The sequence below is a fragment of the Triplophysa rosa genome, linkage group LG7 (assembly GCF_024868665.1).
Source record: "Triplophysa rosa linkage group LG7, Trosa_1v2, whole genome shotgun sequence".
In the NCBI taxonomy this organism is placed as follows: domain Eukaryota; kingdom Metazoa; phylum Chordata; class Actinopteri; order Cypriniformes; family Nemacheilidae; genus Triplophysa; species Triplophysa rosa.
In genome coordinates, this window is record NC_079896.1 from 22520086 (window position 1) to 22543490 (window position 23405).

Consider the following 23405-nt stretch of genomic DNA (forward strand, 5'->3'; position numbering starts at 1 on the left):
AATGTACAAAACATAACAGACAGACAGATTATTGTTACGATACAAATTAACTTTGTATCTGCAACAAATAATAAAAAAATAATTTCATAAAATTATAATAAAATCATTGGCATAGGATGTATTTGTGACAATTTGTCAGAATTTTTATTGCTATGCTATATTTCTGTTGTTGTTCTTTTTTGTTATTTTACTACGCTGTATTATTTTTTGTGTTTATTTGTACATTAGTTTAAAAAGTATGCAAGCAAGATCACATCACTCATCTTGCAGTATTTCAAATTAAAACTTACATTCTCTCTCTCTCTCTCTCTCTGTCTCTCTGTCTCTCTCTCTCGCATCTGCAGTAAGTTTCTAGAAGGCTTTTCTGTCGCTGAATGGCCCTCGGCTATGGCACATTCTTTCTCACCTTCATTGTTCTTTACCGTAGTATCTATTACGGTCGCTCGCTCTCTCTCTCTCACTGTAATTAATCATCATTTTTTATCGGCGTCTCCTCTAATTGGTTCTCATCAGAACTCATCGCTAGAGCTCACACACACACACACACACACGCACACACGCACACACACACACACACACATAAATCAGCGGCTCTATCTCTCCATCTCTTTTCTTCTGCCCGCCGTCTGTCTCCTGACAGTCAGAAAGAGCTTCAAAGAGGATGATGAATTAAACAACAAGCATCTGCTCTGATACTGTACGTGTAATCTTACTTTCTCCTCATGACATTTAGAAAAAAATAAACCCAATAGGACTTGACTTCACATGTTAACTTATGAAATGAATTAAACCGTGAGGTTTTTTTTATCCAGTTTGACATTACAATGGTTTCATTTTGTTGCGTGTGATTTTAAAAGACTGGTGTTTTGGTATCTTCATGGGGACTTGCCATAGACTACTATTGTTTTTATACTGAACTCATGGTATTTTCCATACCCTGCCCCTACACATAACCCTGAGGAACTTTTCAGCATTTTTAAATATGCATCATTTAATACCAAAAAGTATTTTGTAATCAGTGTGTGTCAGAATTTGCTTCTCATTCTAATACAGATTATATTCTAAATTCTGATTGGACAAGCCACAGATCAACATGGCAATGACAAACAATTTATTGTATTTTGAACATTTCCGCAAACTCCGAGGTTAACAAAAATCATGAAATGACTCAAGATTATTTGAATCTACTGACACACATTTCCCATAAGCCCCTCTGACTTCCAGCTGAATACAGTTAGTGAAACGTCAGCTGTGGTTTTCCCATGCAGTCGGATCACAGCTCTGTCTGTCCGCTCCAGACGTCAAGAGGAAAAAGTAGGAGTGTGTGTATGTGCTTCACCAGATTTGGCCTCTTTCCTTGACCACTAAGATGCAAAACAACCTCCCAACCAAAACCATAATAACAAACTAGAACTGTATCGTCCAAAAGGACCCAGAGCCAAACAGAGAAATGAAAACACTCTGAAAGAAGACAAAGAGAAAGGGCCGACATCCAATAACACACATTTCTGCTAATGTGAGCTGCACATAAAGACATTCCTAAACTGTTTATAAGGTTTAAGCTCTGCCAAATAACTCATGGACAGCAGATCCGATTCTCCACCATCTGCGCTGCTTAAATCAAACAATAAGACACTGCGTGTGTGAATGTGATTATTGTTCCAATGTCGTCTTCTCCAGTCTGGAATTCTTCTGATTAAATCAATGTGCATTGCGTATCAAAAGTCTGTGCGTTTGCTACAATTTGACACTTTTCCTCAGTCCACTTGTTGAAAATTCCCGGAATATTCCAGTAAGACCGTGTTTGTACTCACCGTGCTTTTCTGGCACTGGATGCTGGAGCTGTTGAAGCGCAGTGCCGTCACGCTGTGCGCCTCTCCCTGGATGCGGAAGACTCACTCATAGTTTTTCTGGCCGGACTGAGGCTGTGGAAGGTTTCGAGCGGACAGCGTGATGGGCTTGGGAACGCCAACGGGAACGTAGATCGGTGTGGAAGGCAGAATCTGAGGACAATCCTGCAAAATAACAAGTGCAATCCATTATTTATGAACCGCTTTACTTAACCATTCCTAACCGTTTTCACACAATGTCACAATAGAAAAGGTCGTGAACTCACTACCAGTTCAGTCCCCTTGGACTAAGCTGGTTAACTCTGGGTTAAAGGTCCTGCTTGAGGGCACAGTGGCAATAGAGGGGATCGAGCAACCTTCTGGTTACCAGCTCCACAACATTACAGTAAGTATCGAGCCTTTTAACTACCACTCATCTACAGTATCATGCCCGTTTGATGCCTGGTTGAACATGCATGACGGGAGACATATGGAGCAGAATCGTTCAACTAACCGAGACAGATATGAGCAGGATGGTGACATTATCTGGAGTGTGTCCCAGAACAGTGTGTGTTATGGGGGAATAAATCATGATCATTTTAATGCTTGTACCTGATGTGGCCAGTATGTGCAGTGCACATAAAAAACCTGGATGCCTCTCAACTGCCTGAATGTTATAGTATATACACAGTACACTTACGTATGTGTGTGCCAGACAACCAGCTGTGCGGACGAACACTCATCATAGCAAATAATAAGTTAAAAAAGCCAATATTACAACAACAACAAAAAAGAGTACTAATGGTCTAAATATGAGCACAATTCCTTGGTGATAGTCAGAATAATAGAAAAACTAGAAGTGTGATATAGCTGATATACAACAGTTATGTACTCAAGCAATGTAGTACAAGGCATACAGGCATGGGATTAAAGGGATACTTTACTATCAAATCAAAATTTCCCCATGTTTTACTCACCCTCAAGGCATCCTAACTGAACATGGTTTTCTTCTTTAAGAATAATGCAGTCGGAGTTATAGTATCATTTTACTTCCAAGCGGTAGAATGGGAGTGAATGGGTGTTGACTTTTTGAAGCTCAAAAAGTGCATCCATCGATCAAAGAACTGCTCGACCCGGGTCTGTGGTCTTAACAAAGGTCTTCTGAAGCGAATCGATGCGTTTGTTTAAGAGAAATATCCATATTGACAGCGCTATTAACATTGCGAATGCGCGTGAACCAGAGGCTTGTTTTTCCGGCAAATGACGGTGACGAAAGCTCCCGCTATAGCAGACGCTATCCTATTGGAACAAAACGAAAAATGCAGCGTTCGTTACCGAAACTTACGACACGCCTGCGTCATCTGCCGGAAAAACAAGATTCTGGTTCACTCGCATTCGAGAGATGACGCGCGTCATCCTCTCAGAATAATTACTTTCTAAAATAAACTGTGCATATATTTAACAGCAATAAACTTTTCAAACCGCAGTACTCATACTGTGTTTAAAACTTCAGAGATGAAAATTACGTTAAAATTAAATGAAATCTTTCTCAATAACATACTTCAGATCTTTGGAGAGCTCTAGTTTTCATGTGAATTTCCTCTGCAGACTGACAGTATGTTGTTCTCTGATTTTGTGATCATGACCGCAGCACTGATCGGTCAGCCACTCACATGCTTGTAATGGGCAGATGTACATGATTAAAATAGATGAATAATGTGCAGGAAGAAACTCTGCTGAGCCTCAGAAAACTATAATAAGACGGCGTCATGTTAAAATGAGAAATCTAATTATTTGTTCTTATTCTCACTTTTTGCTTACAACAAATATCACCATGGTAACCACAGCTTCCAACCAAAAATATAGTTACAAAATCACAAAATACAAGAATACTGCGGTAGTACTATACTATGAGTCTATACAACAAACCGTCACAAAGTGAGCGAGAAAATTCTTTATCCTCCTGACAATCAACGCCTAGCAGTAAATGATGTACGGACACTCACAGTTATTAATGACAGGGCCATAAAATCCACTCTGGAAATGGAAGTCAGAGAGTTTAGAGCAATAAAGGGAAAATGATCCTTAACAGGACATCAGAAACGCTCTGATCGCTCTCAAGACAGTGTGCTGAACTCATTTAAATGTTTAAATTCAATTTATTTCAATAAAAAGACCTTATTCGAACATTTCAATGTTAAATTGAATGGAAAGCAAAGCTACCAATCACGTCATTAGATATAAGAGCCCCACAGTACACAATTACTGGTCTAGAACCATGACATTACCCGCCGAGCTCCATCCCAAACCCACTACAGTGTCCTCGTTGTCACCTTTAAGAAAGCAATCTAACTCAAATATTGCTAATATAACGCCATGATACTTAAAGCTGCAATCCGTAAGATTTGCCTCTATATCGCTATCTCTGTTCAAAATATTAAACTACAGGTTACTTTACGTACTTATTGCTACGTACTTATTTCTGATACATGCAAAAGAGCGAGAGAGAAAGAATGCGAAAAAGAGTAATCAAACAGATTCTTCTCTCTCTCTCTCTCTCTCTCTCTCTCTCTCTCTCTCTCTCTCTCTCTGGTTTAATTATTCAAAGTGGATTAGATCTGAGCTTCCAGCTGCCCAACGCATCCCAGCGATAAATATTACATAGAGAAAGAGAGAGAGGGAACAGTGTGGAAAGATAAAACAGGGCTGACGGTTATGAACTAAGAAATTAGGAAGAGAGCGGAAAGAATAAAAGACGGGAAAAAGAGAACCAAGCAGAAAAAGACAGAGAAGAATGTCAAAGCGCTGGAACAGTGAATTGTGGGTAATGGGGTCAGGGGGGATTCCAAAGGCCATGTGACCTCTTTTCAAGGTCCCTCTGGAATGTAGATGCTATAATGAGTGCAGCAGTCATGGAGGCTCTCATGTTCTGACACAGAGAAACATGCATGTTTGTGAGAAACGTCCTCATCTGCGGTTCAACCATGTGTCACTTTTTGATTCCTTAAAGAGGAAAAATTGCTTTATAAATTTCTTTGTTTTGTTGAACACAAAAGAAAATATTTTGAAGAAAGTACTGTAGGAAAGCAAACAGTTCTGGGGCACTTTTGACTACCATTGTCATTTTTCCTTCTATGAAAGTCAATGGTGGACAAGATGACAGAATTTCTTTTTTTGGGTGAACTCTTTTTAAGAGAAAAAGCACATCATTTATACACAGAATAGAAATCTATGACTCAAAACAACATCACCACTGCACTGACATTATCACAAGTATATTCTTTAGTTTTGTCCTTAAATACAGAACACATTTTGAACGGAGACCTCCTCCAAAGGTTTAAAAAACAAATGCAATATGCAAAATAAACGGCATACGGCTAAGCAAAATTCACCATCTGCCAGTAAATTAATCGCCTGTTGGCAGTAAATTGATTATGAACTGCAACATGGTTTAAATGGAATTATAAGGATGATAATCTGAACATGACTGACAGAAGTGATTAAAATCAAAGATAGACAAACCGTCTATTAAAAAAAACATCTGTCGCGACTCATGAGCCTTTAACTGTAACATCACATGACAAGTTACCACCACAAGGGTTACTACACCCTCCGACTAACACACTTCCCTGTGCCATCACGGGAAATTATATTTGTACAGTAAATTATTTTTTTAATAAAACAAATTTAGAAGTCCTGAAGAGAGCTGAACGGGAAAACTTTTGTCTTAGCGAAATTTCCAAGAGATACGATTATTAAAATCTCAATGAGGTCTTCAGGGTTGGGAAAAAACACAATTTAAAAATTCCTCATATTCTAGGCCACCCTTAGGTTTTTTTGTATCCCAAAATAGTGAAAAATAATTAACATCAAAAACCTACTTTTCCCCCTAAACTACAAATAATCCTTTTATATATTTTACTCCTCATAATTGTCTCCATTCACCACTGGCGAAAACTTACAGCTGACCCCTGAGAGCGTGTTTATTCAGAACCAGCATGACCGTTCATTAGCTGTAGCAAAGAATGCTGGCATCCGAGTTCTGTGTGGCTGTGGAACGTTCCAGAATTTCGCTGTCTTTACAGCATCTTGCTAACTCTTGACAGCATACAGGAAAGGAAAGCACGCCAACGCCTTTCTGTCCTGTGCCTCACATTATATTCTCCTCCTCTCCTCTCATAACGCTTCTTCCCTGCTTCCCTTCTCCCTCTCTCTCTTTGAGAAATAGATGGCGTCAGGTCTATAATATAAACACCACGTCACTGCCTGAACTTTCTCACTCCCTCCTTTAACTCTTTTTGCTCACACTTTCTCTCACACACATCTGGAGTCTATTAGATGAAACACGCTAGTTTCAACTGCTCCTCCACAGGCTTTGAAAACACAGAATTATGGGAGATTCCCAGTGGACTCCCACGCAGCCAATGAGAGCGCATATCCATCCACATGATGACCAAACCCACTCAACTCTTATCTATCCCTATTCAGTGAAACAGATCGAGTTTCTCATGATACCGAGGACAGACATAGATGGGGGTTACGTGCGAAGGAGAGAAACGCAATCTGTCAAACGTCCATGATTAGGTCATTTTTTTGTCCTCACTTGAAGCAGAATTCTGAGTGAAACTAAATCACTGCAGTCGGCAGATATTTAATGTTTATTATAAAACGGACTGATGGCTCCCGCATGACTTAACAGCTTTAGAAGACAATACGACGCTTGAGGCCAAGCTATAATGTATAATATAACACTACATATCTTGCCAAACAATACTTTCTTACCTGTATTTATATTCATTGCCTTTGGCACCTTTTATACTTTATTACACTAATAATATAAAATATTCAGGTACATCAAGTTTAGAAACGCACTGCTGATACTATGTTTCTTATTATCTTAAAAATCATTTCAATTTAAAGGTTTGAAAATTTTAAATGACTTTTCTAAGCAAAAATTGTGCCAACAATGTAATTCCTTTCATTAAAAATCTAAAATTGTATTAAAAAATATATACAGTACATTTTTTAATTGATGACTTGGACCAAATAAGAAAGAAACAGCAGCCAATAAGAACCCATAAGAGATAGAAATTCCATCTAAACTGAGATTTCACAATTGCCGATGAAACACGTTGACGCTGCATGAAAACTGATTTATGATTTGTCACTCCAGTTCATGACAGCATGTACAGGAAGTGATGCCATTCATACCTCAGACATGTTCACACGGCCCTCCTGGAAAGAGCAGTCGTTGGCGTTCTGCGTGCACAAATGTCTGTATTTACACCAGTGACATGGGAAGGAGCCGTTCACACATGACAGACACCTGAAAAAGACAGAGACAGGTGAGATATAGACAGGCAGGTGAGTGAACGTGAACACAAAATACTGTCACACATCTTCCGAATGTGACAGAAAGCTCTAGATAATACTGAATTCCTGTCAACAACATACAGATGGACGTGTGTCCTTGTGTTTTGACCTCCCATTCTCATTCTGAGCTTGAGCTTGAAACCTGTGTGAAATATTTTCTCATGCCTACAAAGACCCACTCCATTAGGTGACTGATTTAAGAACGGACGAGAAAAAGAGGGTGATGAAAGAAGAAAGAAAGAGACAGATCAAGGAGGCATGAGGATGTATCATTTACACATGACGAGAGAGAAAGAAACCAGCTCTGTTACCCAATTTAGTTTACCGGCTTGATGTCTACTGCCTAAAAATTTGAAATGTTGAGTGTTTTTACTTTTAATACTGAAGGAAACACAAATACAGGTCAGCAGAATACCCATTAAGCCTGACTCATCAGTCTTTTCACTGAGATTGTTGCAATGCATCATGGGATATCCTAAAGAACACATGCACCACCGCCTGAAAAAAAATACGTAATTTAAAAGGCATTTAAGTACTCTGCTTTTAAACTCATTTGAGCTATTTATCTAAAACTGGCCGAGCATTCTTGTCCAGAACTGCTCAAATGTCTGAACCCACGGCAGCACATGTTTGTGGATGTGTGTTTGTCTAGGTAATGATCCCCCATCGAGTCGCCATTTGTCAGTTTGTTAATTCTGCATCTCTAGAGACACTTAATCTGTTAATCAGCAGGAAGAGTCGAGGGGCGGCCGTGAGCCGCCACAAACACAACATAGCTGGGATGGGGAGGCTTAACTTATAATAACAAATAAATAACATGCAGTACAGATTGACTATCTTATCCAACACAGTGCAACAAAAACATTTGATTTGAGGGAATAAAAACAAGACTGTAGGAAGATATGAAATATTCAATATGAATTTGTTCGTTGTATAAATTATTTATTATAAATATATATACCATCATTTTTCATTGTATTGTTGTTCATCCAACAGAACATTAAAACAAATCTTGTTCCAAAAACTTTTCAATTGAATAAAAACCTTTGCCCGACAAGTGCTAACTTTTATAAATCCCTATTTTCTCTAAACCTTTCAAACACGTAACTTTATCTAGCCAATTCTGTTCACTAAAATTAGGTTTTTAAAAACTGGTTAGAAGATAATAAATGCGACCTTATTTTTTTCCTGACCGCTCCCAAGAGGAGATTTAATCCCTCCTTCTGTCGTCCTACCCCCATCTCACCCTCTGCCCGTCTGGAGTGGGGGCAACTTCAGGGTGTAACCTGGATCCCCGGCATCCCTGATCCACAACCAACACTACCCGTCACATGCAGAAAGAGCCAAACTCATTTTATTCTCGTACATTAAAATGCTTATCTATTCTGAAACCTCAAACACCCACCAATGAAAATCTCTATTCGGGTGAAAAAAATCACCTTAGAATTGAAAGAAAAAGTGGCTATTTTCACCTTTTCTTCATTATCACAATACAGAACATTTTTATTTTCTCCTTTAAGTAATGACATGATATGGGTTTCTTTGTATTGTGGTAATGTGGGGGTTTATTGTCATGTAAATGTCACATTGGCATGTTCTTGCTGACAGGTTTTGTAAAACTCAATTTCCTCTCAGTCTCTTTCTCATCTACACAAAGCTTCGACAATGTCCATTTACACACTTTATTATAGAAAGGAAAGACCCTTGAAATGGCGGTTGTGCCTTTAGAGAAGACGATGTATTGAATTAGGAGGCAATCATGACTGCATGCGATTATCCAATTATAAATTTATTCATATGAAGGGTGGATTTTAAAGAACACAATCTGCTCTTATCAGAAAAGAGCTGTGTGACCTAGTTTTAAAGCACACTGCTCAGTGTGTGTGTGTGTGTGTGTGCGCGTGTGTGTGTGTGTGTGTGCGTGCGTATGTGTGCGCGAAGGAAGGTATTGTCTATCTCAGATGCTACTACTCTGAGAGCTGTGTGTATGTGTGTGTTATCTCTCCAGAGAATCCATTGGGCTCATCTGTCCTGCAATAAGACACTACACGCACCTCCCAAAAGAGCCGAACCCATCTGGAGTCTTACGCACACACACTTTCAGTGTATTCATTGAAATGTTTAGGTGGGGTCTGCTATCTGTAGGATTCTAACCGCAGTCTGTTTTCAAGAGAATAAGTGTCAATCAACACTCTGGCGGTTGCCACGGCAACAGAAATATGACCCCCACACCACTCCACCCCCTGAGAGGTAAGAGCGTCTGGGTGGAAACACAGGAGCACAGATAAGGAGTGGCGGGGGGCGATAAAGGAAATGGACTCACGATCTGTGGATGCTGCAGTTGTAGAAGGTGAAATCCACGCTGGCAAATTTCTGCCCCGTTTCTCGGGATTTTAAATAGAGCTTTATCACGTGTGTGTCTCCTTCAGAGAAAAAGAGAGAGTTAAAAATCAAATAGTGAGTGCATGATTATATATGGCGATATGATTAAGTCACTAATGTTCAATAAATATTGAAATTTTATTTAATCTGAATAGTTTCAACATACTATATAGTTCATTATACAATGAATTTTGTTGCCCTAATCTGATTGGCCAAAAGGCGTCTCATAACTGTGACACCTATCCAAGCAGTCTTTTTTAAAACATATTAAACACCAACTCAGTACGAAATCAAGTACTGTACTGATATGAAATGAACAGAAATGTCTCCAGAACTGAAATAAACATCTATGACGTGCATAAACACTGACTCTGTTCGCGTGTGATCGGAATGAGTTCTTTAGCTGACGGCGACAAGCAGTAGATTCTTGATCCATGTATGATTCCTTCGGTCTCTATGTAATCCTCGAAGGAGCAGTCCACTCCTGCGGAAAGATCCGGAACGTTCCGGGCCTGAAGAACCAGCTAGAGGATCACACAAAATGAAAAGTTTGGCCAACGACTCCATATTTCATGTTACTACATTGTATCTGTTAATGCAACTTCACTGACCAATCTGTCATTACATCACGCGTGCATACTCTCTCTCTCTCTCTCTCACACACACACACAAACACACCTGGACTTCAGCCATTGTGACGGAGATGTTGTTGGGCTGGACGGTCAGATCGACACACTGATCCACTCGGGAGGCAAATCGCTGGGGTTCATCGGCCCTCTCACAGCGATCACGGCGCGAACATCTGGAGCCAAACAAAAAATAAGCTCAAAACCTGTGTGACCGAGTTTTGTCCAATTAGTGTCTTTATAAATAATTAACATCATACTTGTTCAAGACCAATTTACTTATGGAATGATGTAGTGTGTGTGAAACAAGTTATTCAAAGATAAAAAAAGAATCGTATCCCTTTAACTGATGTGCCACATAATAGAAGACAGTTCAAGTTCAATTTTTCAAGCACCAGTATACCAGTTTCACAGTCCTATGAGCATAACACAAACGTGTTTGTTAAAATACGATACCCAAGTTATCTACACTCCACTAAACCAAAGCATTCAGACAGTCTTCACAGATTCCCATAGGGTAAATCCAGACATCAAGTTAAAGCTGAGGTCTTAATCTTCATAGAAAAGCACAGGATGGTAGTCATTACAGGATGGGACTCTTTCAAGTGTTTTAATCATTTTTTAACCTACAGTTCATCTCTGCTGTCAATTTGAACCGAAATCCTGCTGATGTTTTTCCCATGAGCAAAGTCAGAAGAATATGTCAATGACCCATTTCTGTGAATATTAATGAATATTTCCACACAGACTTCATTGCCTGAGGAAGAGTTTGATAAACCAATGTGCCAAGACAGAGCGGATTCATGCAAACGCATTCAGACGCAGAAAAATGTAATGATTAGATTCAGCTTATTGAAATTATTTGTCAAATACGAAGCTGTGGATGATACGAAGATGTCTGGCCTCAACAGACTTACCGCTGGCTATTATGAAGTAAATAAAAAAGCAGTATGTATCCAATGAAACTACTGAATAAAGCCTTTAAATACCTAAATAAAGTGTTTGCGTGTTGTCTTACATGTTGTGGAGGACACACCAGCCGCAGTGAGGATCTCTGGAGCTCATACATTCAGTGCATGTTGTGTACTGAGAGCAGCTCTCCACCGGTATGCGCGTCACCTGAGACAAACACACACATTATCACTAAATCTCACACATGAACAGCAGTGCAATAATGCGGTAATGTCACACATCTGGTGTAAAATGTAAGAGCAGCGCCAGGTGTAAATGTGCACCGGAGTGTGTAAAATGCTGGTGTGTGGCACAGGCGTGTGCATGCGTGTGCGCATATGGACAGCGCAGAACCACGCTGTGCTATCTGACAGTTGCCACGGAGATCAACGTTTGATTGACAGGTGGGCAAAGACCCCCTGCCTGGCATAGAATAACTTCGCTCTGTGTGTGCGCATGTGTGAGAGAGAGCGAGAGAGAGAGAGAGTACACTGAAGTAAGTAAATGCAGTTATTAAACATTTAGTGTTAAGTATTAATGCTTCATTTTAATTTCTCAAAGCGCTATCATCTTTAACACACACACAGTTGTCCTCAGCCCACTCTTAACGTTTATCAGACAGCGTGATAAACTGCTGCCCGCAGCCATAACAAACACAGATGAGTGACACGTATTGCATATCACCACTTGATAACAGTGTGCGTGTCAAAATATACAGACACTTCCAAATCCAGCGGTTAAGAGAAAAAACACTGTTCCGCGCCTGAGGTTCGCACTGTCAATCAAACGCTTGATGCAACGTGAGCGTGCAATCTACAAAAACACAAGAACCTGTGAGTCACAACCAGCAGGGACGCTAAAAAGGCTTACAAAACTTTAACAAAGGGAGGAGATGGCATCGTTATCTGTTTGTTTTTTAACTCAAAGTCCGTGTGTCCAATTAAATAACGCAATTTTAACGCTAATTCATCTTTAGCACATAAATACATTTGAATCAACGAAGAATGCTTTTTATATACACCGCAGACACAATCGATGCACAAACAGACATTCGCATGCATGCACGAGTGAAGTTCTTAACTGCGGCTGGACTGAATGATTCACTCTGCTTATATGAGGGTTTACGGGATTAACTTTGCGCTGGATGATCAATGATTTGATTAGAAAGAACAAAAAGGTTAAGTCTTGAAGACGCAAGAGCTTAAACATAAACACGCTCCTTGTTATCCTGGCGATAACCTCCTCGCAAGCACAACTCTCTCATTCAGCTAAATCGAGCAGTACAGCAACATTGCACTTTGACCCTGTACGTCAAGTATTTCTGCACTAAAACACTCAATTTAATGAGTCATGATCATTTCACACCCCTTTCTCTGACTCTTTACGTTAAACAGGTTGTTCCTGTATCTTTAAGACTTCTATATGTAAATGACCTCTGTTGTGATTGGCTAACCGCACTGGTGTAGTTCACAGTGCGGTTCATGAGGGCAGGTCAAGCTGTGAACACTGAAAAGATGTTGACACGTAAATTTGGGCGGGCATATGTTAATCAATGTAGATCATGGCTACAAAGTGCATCAGAAATGTCTTTTTCATGATGCCCTAAAAAACAAAATCTGATTTCAAACCGAGACGAGTGTGCTTTTATCAGGAGAGTTCTGGGTGTTAGGGGTGCACGCTCGCCCGAGGCTCAGTCAGTAGAGGGGGTGGGCGCAGAGGCTGACTATCAGACACTTTTTAATTAAGTGCTGGAGAACAAGGGCTAATGCTAAATCACTCTGTCAATTCTTTTAAATGGAGGTTCAGCTTTTCTAAGACTCCAGGCATTGAGATTTTATTATTCAGCGAAGAATAGGGAAGAAATAGAAAAAAGAAACTCATACGAGAAATAAAAATGTATGTCATTATTTCATCTTTCAGAAGACAGATGTTTATGAACAAAGACAGAGAAAATGAAATGGTGGAAATCATGTGACATTAGTATTACAAAACAGTTTTGCCAAAAATATATATATATATATATATTTTTTTTTGCTATTTTTTTCAGAGGAAAGAAAAAAGTCCCATCTTTGAGTCAGAAGTTCAGTCAGGCTGGTCAAACTAACAGGGATGTGTTTTTATAGCGTCACATTCCTCAGGAGGGCCAATGGTTTACCTAAAGCGGTCTCTGCACATTCAATTTACAGAATAAGCATTTTGACAGCCATTAAATCGCACACAACACCTAAAAGAATTATCATAGAGAAAAAGTGAAGGGAAAATAGAACTTTTTCTGATTCTTTCTGTCATAAGTGTTAATGCAGACACACAGCCGCGGAAAAAATAAAGGGATATTTCACCCATAAATGAAAATTCCGTCATCATTTACTCACCTTCAGATTCAGTGTTAATTGTGACAGCAAATGTTTATTTAGTTTTAGTCATAGTCTTTTGACAAAAATGCAATTTTGTCACATTTTAGTCATCCCCATCATTTTAGTTTTAGTCTAGTTTTAATCGACAAAGTATGAAAAACATTTTAGTCGACTAAATCTACATTATATTTAGTCTACTAAAATCTAAATGGTTTAAAACATTTACTTGGTGTAGTTAAATGTTAAATACAAAGATTCAACTGTTTCGACATAATTTACTTTACCTTAGAAGGAAAATAAACCAGGTCATTACCTTTATTTTTCAGAAAAGTTCAGTAACTATGAGAAATGCGAAATATCTTTCAAAAAGACATATTACATAAACTGTATTACATTTATTCAATCATGCAAAAATGTTAATACTTGCGTTGATCTTTAGCATGTCATTCAATCTATAAATGTACAGTACGACTCACTTCATCACTTTTCTAATCGGTACAGGACAGCGCTGGCTTTCATTTGGCGAAATTAACACTGCTCAGATTGTTCCAAACCTGTATAAATTTCACAGGAAGATATTTAGAATAATGTCAGATCTCGCCCCACAATGACTGTCATAGTATTTTTTTACCCTACTATGGGAGTCGATGGGGGGGTGGCTGGATCTGAATTTTTTTCAAACTTCTTCCTGTGTGTTCAGCAAAACAAAGACATTTATACAGGTTTGGAACAATCTGAGGGTGAGTAAATGATGACAGAATTTTCATTTTTGGGTCCCTTTAAGAGACCATTTCAGTTATTTAAATTTATTATTTATAGTTATGTTTTTAGGTAAAATTGTCATTTTTGTTTCATTCTTTGAACTACTAACAATATTTCTCCCAAATTTCAAATAACATTTTTTTCTATTTGCAATTATTTGCAGAAAATCAAAACTGGAGAAACAGGTCAAAATAACAGAAAAGATGCTCTGTATATTTTCAGTCCTCAAATACTGCAAAGAATTGCATGTTCATTTATAGGCAATTCAACAGTGATATTTATACATGTATTCAGGAAAAGTCCAAAAATAATCTTTATGTAGTAACCTCGATTTTTTTTCACAGTTTTCATGTGTCTTGTCTTTAACATTGCTGTTGGGTGACTTTATGTCACTCCTGAGGTTTGATTTTGTTGAAATGTAACAGACACTGGACTGGAATGGACACAATACCTGCTGATTACATGAAAATTTGGATTGGTCTCTAAAATTTTAATGATTTAATCTGTCTTTTTGGATAACATTCCTGATTCTTGTTCTTGTGTCTTCACACGTAACATGCAACACTTAGGGATTTTCTTGTTCAGTTTTTATCGTCAGGCGTGTGTTGTGTGCAGTGTTGGGTGTAACTAGTTACTAAGTAATTAGTTACTGTAATTTAATTACTTTCCCCTTGAAAAAGTAAAGTAAGGGATTACTCTTATTTTTTCTGTAATTTAATTACAGTTACTTCTGATGTAATTAAACTAAATACTTTGTGTAATATATGTGTGTGTAATAGTGGAACTGACATCAAAATTCAAAGTCTAACTTTAAAATCTGTGCTTTAATGTATAATTCTCACATTTGTAATACTTTGGTCAGTTAATAAGAGTACTTTATGTAGTTAGAAAGAGAAAGAGCCCTTTCATGTCTATCCTTGAATCATTTAACTAATCAAGTTTGATATAGGATATTGAAAGTAACAAGTAATAAGTAACTAAATACTTTTTGGAGAGAGTAACTTGTACAGTAATCTAATTACACTATTGAATATGTAATTAGTAACTAGTAATTAATTACTTTTTCAGAGTAACTTACCCAGCACTGGTTGTGTGCTCACCTGTTTGTCTGTCAATGTGTAAATAAACTGCAGGTCAGGACTGAATAGCATGTCTCTGAGAACCGGTCCTCCTTCGCTCACATGAACACTCTCATAAAGCAGCGCCGGTCTGGTCGAACTCACTGAATTGATCAGAATCTGACAAAACAAGAATCAAAGCAAAACCATTAAGATCTCTTTAATAGCACCGTTATCTCACACAGACGTACCCTCGATCCGCCGACATGAGGCCAAACGCTTCTCATCACAACACAAACATCATTACAATAATCTGACTGTCTAATCGTTCAGAACTGAATCATCTCTCTGCCTGCATCTCTCAGGAGAAAACCTACCCCTACTGCAAGAGGATCAAACCCGCATCTCTGTACGACTACAAGAAGAGGATTACATACTGTACATTAGCCACTAATTGAATAACACAATGAAGACAGACACAACTAACACTGGCTTACTGTAGAAACACAAAACATACACATGGTTTATGGAATAGAAACGGCAACACAAAAGTCCTCCACATGATTTCTGTCCTATATTAAATACTGTAATCTCACAGACCTACTGTACAGTGAGTTCAAATTTAGTGTACGAGTGTAGTGAGACACAAGGGAAGTGTATATTACTTATGTAAATATGATCCAGGGAGAGGAAAGCTGCTGTTCTTTCATGTCGAAAGCATCCATCACCTCTATTGCTCTCAATAAACGCGGACCATTAGCTGAGCAACATCTCTGACTGTGGAGAAATAATCTCTCTCCTGCGAACACGTTTATATGCTTCAGCTACCCCTATATGGGTATAGAGTATCTATAATGCACTGAGCCTGTTAATACGCTAATAATTCATCTCAAAGCACATAAAATCACTTACACGTACAGCGAGCGTATACACAAGTCGAATTGAGTTCTATTGCTTGTCTTTCCATTTACAGAATGGAGATGCAAATACACATGGAACTTTGATAAAACATTTATTTGAAGTATGTGCTTTCATTGGGAAGATTTAATGTCAAATCCCATGTAAACTGTGTCCCCTTAGGTGATTATATTGGCTGAAAGAACGTCAAATGGGTACTGCTAGCGCCTGATTGCAATTCTTACAAAATCACGTTACGATTTATGTCTTTAAACTTTGTTTAAATGACCATTATTGTCTTTTACATTACATTCTTCATATACTAGTATATAGATGAGGCTTACGTACGAACTAGCTGGCGCTAGTTTAGCTTATAGCTTATATTAGCCATACAACAAGATATTACGATAACAACTTTGTGGTCAGGCATTACAACTAGGTACCAGGTGGGGTCCTACGGGGACACAATTTACATGAGGGGCAGAATTTTTCATGACACCAGAACTGCGTTCCATTTCACCGTAAGTGGACTGCGAAGTGGACTTCACAGGGTATTCCGCCATCTTAAGTGAGATTCCAATCTGAAAGGAGGGAACATGTTGATCTGGAAGGGCTGGCGTAGGGAATAAGGGAACATCGATACACCACTTCGCCAGAAGTGGAGAGGGAAAATCACCCAACTGCCATTGCGCATCGCGTCACGAGTCATCAAAAGCAATGGACGAGTATGCGTGTTGTACATTGTGAACGTTTTTAATGATTTTAAATTATATTAAATACTATGGTTTGCTTCACGTTGTTTAGCAGTTAGATCACGTTTTGAAGCATTGTTATTATACCATCACACTGGAGATGAATGCATTTATATTTGTATTTATGTTTTATTCTGCAATTAAAATAGAGTTTACATATGCGTATGAGTATTGCTGTTATTATACAAACTAATGTAAAAGGGGTGAGAAGCAGCTGTCACTATTTTGCATTATTTAAATTACCTCAGGAATGTTTACCGCTGCACATGGGAAAAACGCTCACGAGATGAGACCGACACGACACATCTTCACACAGATGACCAAATTAAAATGTATTTTCATTTTGCCTGACAGTTACAGTAGAGCTTCAAATATTAATAGTCAAAGCTGCAGCAGTCAAAGAAATACAAACTTAAAAACAAACGTTATGAATATATCGATTAGATACATGATGTATTTTTATTTAAAATTTAAAGTACATTACAATATTTATTTTGTTACTATAATCTGTGCAACCCTGCAGTTGCCTTTCCTTGATGATGTTGCAGGGCATTCCAAATGAGCGATTATTGTCAGCGAAGTCCACTTCATCGGATATCCCGTGCTCAGGGAGTAGGGAGCATTGAACACTGCGTAGGAACCCTATGAATGGGAACGCAGCTCAGGACTACACTGTATGAAAAATAAAACTGTGAGAAACACAGAGACATGCTTTAAATGTGCAGGCTGTGTCACTACATCTCCTGTCACTTATTTGCCAATCTCCTGTCTTCATTTGTCAAATATAATCTATTGTGTTTCCTGTCAGCACAGTACAAATGTACTGAAGGAATTTAAACACTCATAAATTAAGCAGACACAAATGAAAGCACACATAAACACACAAAAAGACTCAAACTGTCCACTGCAAGAACACACACACACACACACACACACACACACACACTTCAGAACACAATAGATGACACACCCACACCACTGGAGACATAAATAAACACAGGAAGTGTGTGGGTGTGTGTTTACAGAATTGTCTCCAGAAGTGAGTTAAATCTGATGAAACATTTATAGACATCCCCAAATGTAAAAATTATTTATACAATACTTGTATTTCCTTCATGCGCACTGTTATTATATAAAACCAACAGACATTTCAAGTACATCCTCCTTCTGTACGATAAGCATGTGTAATCTTTAATCTGTCAGCGGCAGAGAACTGCTTCTCATCGGGGAATAACGGACGATTACCAAACCACTGATGCCGAAAATCACTGTTTAAGGAATCCAGAAATAATTATACAACCAGATATTCCACTTCCTGTCCGCTGATAATACTGCAGTGCCCACCCACCCACAAGAATCTATTCAAAAATCTACGCCGGAGAATCCAGCCCTACCATTACACACACACTAGATTTTATATCAGAAACTTGTGCACATCATTAGATTTAAAGAGCAACATCATCTGAAACATTTAGTAGCATTCATTAACTAGTATTTGGTGTTCAATATGCAAGGTGGAAATACTGTATTATAAAAAGATTCTCACACACACACAGTTACAACAGGAAGAGACAGACGGTGACTTAAGGGTTTGAAGACAAAATTTCCAAGAATCACCCAAGTCATGGATGTTAGGAAGATACAGTGACATTGTACCAGAAGTGCAACAGGGTACCAGAACACACACACACTCAGCTGTGGCATGTGGCAGCAGCGTGCTGACAGCTGGGTGGTCGCCAGGCAACCAGGTGGGAAACAGATGCCGCAGCTGCGGTCTGGCCTGTTTCCACGGTAACACAGAGGGCATCAACCCCTGGAGGCAGTGTATGTATGTTTGTGGTGAAATGGAATCCAGTAGAAAGACAGTTAAAGTGAGACAGTTCACGCGAGCAGCCCGCAACGCAACACAAACGCTTCCAATTAAATGTGAAGTGTGTATCGATTGGCTTGTGTCATAAGCTGTGTGTGTGTGTGTGTGTGTGTGTGTGTAGGAAGTTCTTGGAGTCATACAGGATTTAAACAACATTTCAATAAATGAAATATGTTCAAAGTAAATAAATAAGTCAAATGTGCTCACTGCTGCATTTATCAAATCACAACTTAAAAATGTACTACAAAAAAAGTTTTGTTGGCAGGCTATCCTAAAAGCAACCTTAAAGTATTAAAAGAGGTCTGATAAGAGTAAATAAATGAAAGTAAATGAAAGGTAAAAAGTGAGCATTCTTTCAGTTGTGTGAATACACTTGCTATGAACTAAAACCCCAGTGAGCTAAAATTAATTTAAATGAAAATTATCATTGCAAGAAAAGTTTATTATAAATGCAAACGGAAGACATTATTTGTGAGTGATGTGTGTTTTCATGCTTACTAGAGCATCATGTTATTATCTTTCAGTTATCTAAATGCCACTACCAGCAAATTATGAAGCAATATGACGTGTATACACACACACATTTGATTTGACGGTGTATGTGTGCATCTAGGGCAGTGGTTCTCAAACTGGGGGCCGTGGCCTCCTGGGGGGCCCCAAGATGGTTCCAGGGGGGCCACAGATTTTGTGGCATTTTAGAAATATAGATATTTATCATACATTTTGTGCAATCAAACATCAGAAAAACAACACCACCATCCAAAAGAATTGATGTTTTAGCATTGTTTAACTGAATATTTTCTTGGTTTCATTAAAATTTTAAGTTTAAGATTATAAGTCTTTATTTGGGGGGCCGCAAAGCAATGCACTCTACACAAAGGGGGCCTTACAACAAAAAATTTTGAGAACCACTGATCTATGGAACGTGTTTTGCTTGTATTATGGGTAAATTGTGTGCACGTGTAGAAGGAGCATCTAATCCAACAGGTTGCCATGGTAATCTCTCCTGAAGTGTTAAGTGGTTGTGTGTCGGACAGCATTGCTGATCTCTGCAGAACACGGCCGATGAACAGATCAATCAAAATGATTAGCTGGAGTGCGGCAGGATATCTCAGTTAATACACGCGATCGGTGATTGATCACCAGCCTACATCTGCAACAATTACACTGCAGAAGCACGGCCAGAATGAGTGATCTGGCAATTACTGATGAATGCAGAGACGCCACCAGCACACACGTGCGCACATGCAAACATCACTGACACAACTTTCTAATGTACACGGTTAGAAGTGACACCTGTGACGGATGAATAGCTCGTATATTTTGAGCATCTGCAAATCAGCCATCAACATGCGCTATATAGACCATCATACATCAGATCATCTAGAAACACAGGATAAACACACACACACAAAGCTCGTGTTAGTTTGTGTCCTCAAGAGATTCATACAGTTTAAATAACGCATCCGTCTCCTGGCAACAGTGTCTATTAGCTAATTAACAGCCTAAATGAGACATGCTTATTTTTGGCATTAGCGCGCACTCGTACACACACGGAAGATTAAACAGAATAGTTAAGCCAAACATGAATATTCTGTCATCATTCCCTCATGTTGTTTCAGTATGACTTTTGCTGTTGAAACAAAGATGTTCAGAAGAGAGTGTAAATGAAGATGCTCCTCATTTACATACAATGAAGAGACAGTGCTACATACTGTCAAGCCCCCAATAAGGATGAGAATAGTAAAGAATATTAATGATCAGATCGATAATGACAAAAAGTATCTTTGAATTAATAAGGGCTGTCAAACGATTAATCACATACAGAAAAAAAATTGTTTGCATAATATATTTCTGTGTACCGTGCATATTTATTTTGTATTTATATACAGTACACATACATGTATTAATATTTAGAAAATATTTACATATATTAATTTTTATTTAGCAATAATTTTAATTATATATAAATGTTTATTCATTTTTATATTTCTTAAATATATGCATGTATGTGTATGTTTGTTAAATACAAAATACATATGCACAGTACACAAACATATATTATGTAAACACAAACTTTTATTCTGGATGCGATTAATCGTTTGTCAGTCCTATAATTAATCGTTAATACCACAAAATCACAAGAACTTTAAATATCAAATTCATGTCCAGATACTGACATAAAATACACACAGCTTGCAAGCTCTTTTGTACATTAGCGTCTGATGAGCTTATATGCAGTTTTTTCAACATTGCTTGCATGACTACTGAACGCACTTAGGTTTTAGTTAGGGTTGTCAAATCGATTAATCACGAGAAATCAATTCCAAAGTAAAAGTTCTGTTTATATAACATATCTGTGCGGTATATATTTATATGTATATACAAATGCTTAAGCATACCTGTTTATATTTAAGAATTGTCTAATAATGTATTTATACTTAATTAATCCCGATTAATCGGGATTAATCGCATCCACAATAAAAGTTGTGTTTACAGAATATATGTCTGTGTACTTTGCATATTAATTTTGTATTTATAAAAGCATACACGTACATGCATATATTTAAGAAATTTTCAAAAAAAATTAATTAATAAACATTTATATGTCATTTATATTATTGGTAAATATAAATAAATACATGTAAATATTTCCTAAATTGTATACATGTATGTGTATGTGATTACAAATACTAAATTAATATGCACAGAATTATGTAACACAAACGTATATTCTGGATGTGATTAATCGTTTGACAGCCCTAAACATAAAATCAATTATATTTGAAATAAATGTATTTATATTTCTGTAAACATTTGTTACAAATTTGTGCATTTAACTATACATTTATTCATATTTCTGTAAACATTTGTTATATACAGTATACACATGTATGTGTGTGAATTTATATATAAATATCTATGGCACACACACATATATTACATAAAAACATCGCGATTAATCATTTTGACAGCCATAGTGTAAGTTTAAACTAACAATCAATAAGCTTAATGACAGATTAAGCAATCGTCAATTTAATGTTAACATCCCTATAGTCCCAAAAATGTATGATTCACACAGTCGTATGCATAAAACATCTGGGCGTGAAGACTCCTGAACGACATTTTATCATAACCAAATTAACATAATTCATATCCTGTTGTGTTTCTAATAACATGAGGGTTACAAAATCTAATGACAGAATTACGACTATTTCTTTAAATTAGATCTGACAGGTCCCCCATAGGATGTGTATGTTCACAGCAGCAGCAGATGTATACCCCTCAATCTCTACCCACTTGGAACAGGCAATTTGACTACCTGTCTCACTGAATTATATAGAAACAATACAGAGAGAGGAGGGCGAGAGAGAGCCAGAGAAAGAAATAAAGAGAGAGAGACTAATTTGTTTAAGCAATGCACACGCACACACATGCGTGCATTGTGTCTGCATGTCCTTAAGGTGTCATTTTGAGCTTTAAGTGGGTTTTTGATGTTTCGCATCCCGTGACGTTCCAAATGCTCCATGCTGATTCTAACTCAATCATTCTCATTGTTCCACTGAGAGAAACTCTTCCGCTCAAACATTAGCACTGCTGCATGCCTCGCTAAAAAAACCATAAACCGAAGAAAAAAGACAAGGTTTATCCCTTCTGAGTGTGCCAAAATTAGTCTTCAGTACTATATAGTAGGCTAAATCTGCAAGTTCGAAATCTCAGTAACATGTTCTGTCTTGTTAGTTTTTGTGTGTGGTAGTTGCAGTGGCGTAACTTTGTTTTGCAAATTACGCCTATGGGTAGTTGTTATATATTCCCTCAGGAGACACAAGAACCAGAGAGATTTAAAGTTGTCAGTGTGTGGCCACATATTTGAATAGCTCAGACATGCTTGTTTTTGGTCAAATAACCTCAAAATATTAACCGTTTCCTCTCACACACCTACAGGTTTGCTTCAAGACATTTATTACCAGTGTCCAGACACCAAATAATATGAGCATTCAACATTAGCATGCTACTCCCCTTTCTGAAGTATATAGCGTGATGTTCTGTGCACATGAAACAAACTAAAATACCTGCTGAAAACTCACAATAAATCCCACAAACCATCACATTACATTCTGCTCCACTCTTTTCACATGCTCTACTGAACTTCATGCATCATAACTGGAAAACATGCTAGCGATTGCATTAGTTACACACACACGCATTGTGCGTGACGTGTGGCGCTGCAGCCCGCCTCTGAAGGATCTGACCTCGCCTGATGGAGAGGCCACAAGCCATTACAAGCCTTTTTCTGCTAAGTGCGGAGCAATTGAAAATCCATTCACCCGACACACACACACACACACAGAACGGCTCCATCTGCAGTTATACTCGCATTGAACGGTGATCAGCACTACACAACACAAACACAGCACTGACAAAGTAATTATGACAGAAGGTCAAGTGTGCGTGTAAGAGGTACCCGTCACACATATATGCACCCACATACAGTACAGTAGTATAGTACAGTATATTGGATAAAAGCAGGTTCTGTTTAGATAAGAGTGA

At 38.1% G+C, this 23405-nt stretch overlaps 1 protein-coding gene across 1 annotated transcript in view; it reads right to left on the reverse strand.

Annotated features, from left to right (window-relative positions):
- Positions 1–23405, reverse strand: part of plxna1b (plexin A1b) — a 91374-nt gene that overhangs the window by 27834 nt on the left and 40135 nt on the right. The window contains exons 4-10 of the mRNA XM_057337839.1: positions 15378–15515; positions 11229–11329; positions 10263–10386; positions 9955–10108; positions 9526–9625; positions 7041–7155; positions 1815–2015 (exon numbers count right to left, since the gene is read on the reverse strand). The gene's annotated coding sequence lies outside the window, so the exon portion shown is untranslated. The remainder of the gene's footprint in view (positions 1–1814; positions 2016–7040; positions 7156–9525; positions 9626–9954; positions 10109–10262; positions 10387–11228; positions 11330–15377; positions 15516–23405) is intronic.